General features: G+C 49.7%; 1 pseudogene; it reads right to left on the reverse strand.

Annotated features, from left to right (window-relative positions):
- Window positions 1–584: 584 nt before the first annotated feature.
- Window positions 585–2,277, reverse strand: LOC149388416 (calcium-transporting ATPase 12, plasma membrane-type pseudogene; annotated as a pseudogene).
- Between the last annotated feature and the right edge of the window lie 1,281 nt (window positions 2,278–3,558).

The raw sequence follows: 3,558 nt of genomic DNA on the forward strand, positions 1-3,558 counted from the left end.
TAGGTAAAAATTGCAAAAACAAGTTTAAACTCTGCTTGGCTTTAACTCCTTTCGTCCATTTGGTCGAAGCCCAAAATATAAATTAGAAGCTAATATGCGAAAAAAAAAATTAAAAATTAGCAAAAAAAATGTGTAAAAAAATAAATTGAGGGTTATAGCCTCTGGTGTACATGTGACTTTCGTGTATAATCACCTGGCTTTCGTTGGACTCGTTGGAGTCGAGGATTCCACATTCGGCGGCTATGGCTTTAGCGGTGAAGACGTTGTCGCCGGTGATCATCTTGATCGAGACTCCGGCGGCTCGGCAGGCTTCAACAGCTTTTTTGACACCCGGTCTGCACGGGTCTTTCAAGCCGACGATTCCGAGCAGCGTGAGATCAGTTTCTCTCAGATTCTTTCGAGTCTTTTCGGATTCGGATTCCGTGATTCGACAGTACGCGAAGGCGATGCATCTCAGACTACTCGCAGCCATTCCCTCGATCGTCCTCTCGATCTCCCGCCTCGTCGCCTCGTCGAGGCTTCTCGCGGCTCCGCCGCTTTCGTGGTAATCCGAGCACATCGCGAGGATCATCTCCGCCGCGCCTTTCCAGTGCACCAAAAACCACTTTATCTCTGTCTCTGATCAAGACTCCGCTTCGTTTCTTCACGGAGTTGAAAGTCTCGACGCCTAACACCTCGTGCTTGGCCTTGACTCTGTCGATTTCCATGCCTAAGCTAAGGACGGCCCAAGAGAGAATCACTTTCTCCGTCGGGCTACCCGAGAACTCGGGCTCAGAACCGAGCTCGGCTCTGTAAACGCTGCCCGTGGTGTTCAAACCGACGCCTTGGTGGAACAAGTCCTTGACGCTCTCCGCGATTCCGTCGCAGTAATCCGAAGAAGAGTCTGCGACTTTATCTAGGCCGAGCCAAAACTCGGTGACTTTCATCTGATTCAGAGTCAGAGTCCCGGTTTTATCCGTGCAAATTATGGTCGCTGAGCCCATGGTTATTCGCAAGCCGAGAGCTTCCTCACCATAGCTTGGTCGCTCATCATCCTCTTCATGGAATAAGCCAAAGTCAAAGTTACCGCCAACGGCAAACCCTCCGGGATCGCCACAACGACGATCGTCACCGCCACCGAGACGATCCTCACCACCGCGTTCATGATATCATCTGACGAAGTCCTCTTCCCGCGATACTCGACATTGCCATGATTGTCCGTAGTGTTTCCGGTGAAGTACCGAACAAGCAAGACCGCGAGGACGAGAGAAGCCACGGCGAGTCCCCCTATCCCGATCGATGACGTCAGCACGTCGAGGCGGGACTGGAGCGGGGTCCGCTCCGCCGCCACGTCGCGTGATATCGAGCTCATCGTCTCTCCCTAGACCGTGCTCATTCCGACCGACGTGGCAACCATCGTCCCCGTCCCGTCGGCGATCTTCGACCCCGAGAGAAGGAACGAGTCCACCGCCACGTGGTCGCTCTCGCCGGTCATGCTCGACTCGTCCACCGTCAGCGAATGCTCCGTCAAGAAAACCCCGTCCGCCAGGACCTGATCGCCCACGTTGAGCACTGCCACGTCACCCACCACCACGTCGAAGATCGAGACGAATCTCCGCCTCCCCGAGCGAACGATGACGACTTTCACGTCGTCGCCGATCTTCGACAGCCTGTGGAACTGCTTTTCCTGCCGGAAGTTGCTGCCGGCGCCGCCGGCGATGACGAGGACGCAGGCGATCAGTATGGACCCGCCCTCGTACCAGCCTTCCTTCGCTCCGTGCTCTTTGATCCCGAACACGAGGGAGAGAACCGCGCACCCTATTAGGATCAGGATCGTCGTGTCTTTCATCGCGTCGACGATGAAGAAAGCTAGCCCCTTCGGGGGCGGTTTGTGGTACGTGTTCGCCCCGAACTTTGCGCGGCGAGCCACCACGTGGCGCTCGTCGTCGGAGATCCCCGTTTCCGGGTCTGTCCCCAGGGACCGCGCCACCTCGGCCGCGCCGCCGCGGGCGAGCAAGGCTGACGAGTTTTTTTCTCGGACCATCGCGGCCAATGCTAAGTGGTCGATTTCTGGGATTCGGTCCCGGGGTTGGGATTTGGAGCCGAGTTTTTCGTACCTGTGGATTGAGGAGAGGAGGGCTCGGACGGCGTAGATTGCGCGGTACGCCATTCGCCACCGCATCTGCGCGCGGGTGATTTCCAAGATCAGCTCGCCGCAATTCGACTTCTTCATTGTTAATACAAGTGAAGAAAGAGGATTGTGGAATTTGGTGGGAAAGATCTTCATTCTGAATAACAAAGTGAAGAGTGTTTTATAAGGCATTTTGGATGACGATTCATGACGGTGAATATGCGTTGGTAGTTTACAAGTTGAATTCGCTCTGCTTTCTCTGGTCAACTGTTCTGGTGTGCTATGGTAATCATAGAGCAATTTGGATTTCTTCGCTTACTTGTTTTTTTTTATTTTTATCTCTATCTGATACATTGGTAGTGCATTTACGTTTAATGAAAAGTTAAAAACGCACTTTTAGGTATTTGATTCACCTTTTGACTTACTAGGCTACAAAATGATCGTAGAGGAGAGAGGTGTTTCTAGGATAACCATGCAAAAAAAAAAAAAAAAATGCTTGGTTGTGATGGTTCAGATTGTGTAAACAACCTAATAACGGTAGGTTTTTGCCGTCATCAGATGACATGTGTTACCTTGTTTCGTCACATAGTTTTTAATTTCAGTTGACAAATATGCAAAGGAAAACGCGTTGATTTAAGTATATCTTGCCACGCACGTTAGCTTAAATGTTAATTATATCAGGCTTGAGACCTTAAAGTTTTTTTTTTGTCTAACACAAATCTACTCAGAAATTTACCCTGATAACCGTTTGATAGAATCGTGTATAGAAGATATTTAGAGAGAGTTTATGAAAAGAATGAAATGAGAGAATGCAAAGAATATTCTCATTACTCAAAACTGAATGTTTCAGATTACATCTTATACTGAATTACTCAGCTGACTTCTAGTGCCACATGGCAATACATTACTGGATGTTATCTAACAGAATAACTAACTTAAGGCACATCACGTGTCACTGCCTTGCTGTGCACGTCAGTGCTGCTGTGCTGCTCTGTTGCCTTGCTGTGCACGTCAGTGCTATACTCTAATACTCCCCTTCAATTTCAGCGCGGATAGATCTTCGACTCTAAGCTTGTCTCGCCAAGACAAGAACAGAGTGCTGGAGATTGGCTTGGTAAACACATCTGCAACTTGAGCGGAAGCTGTAATGTGACGCACTTCAATCTCCTTGCGCATGACTTTCTCACGAACAAAGAAGAGGTCGAGTTCAACATGTTTCGTTCGCGCATGTAACACGGGATTTGCTGAGAGCAGCACAGTGCTGAGATTGTCACACCAAACTATGGGAGGTCGTGGTTGGTGAACACGCAACTCAGAGAGCAAGGACTTGATCCAGGCTAGTTCAGCAACTACACCCGCGAGGCTTCTGTATTCTGCTTCAGCATTTGAACGAGATACTGTGTGTTGCTTCTTTGACTGCCACGTGATTAGATTATTCCCAAGGTAGA

Source organism: Urtica dioica, chromosome 8 (genome assembly GCF_054948205.1).
Source record: "Urtica dioica subsp. dioica isolate 48M chromosome 8, U.dioica_male_clone48M_v1_H2, whole genome shotgun sequence".
In the NCBI taxonomy this organism is placed as follows: Eukaryota; Viridiplantae; Streptophyta; class Magnoliopsida; order Rosales; family Urticaceae; genus Urtica; species Urtica dioica.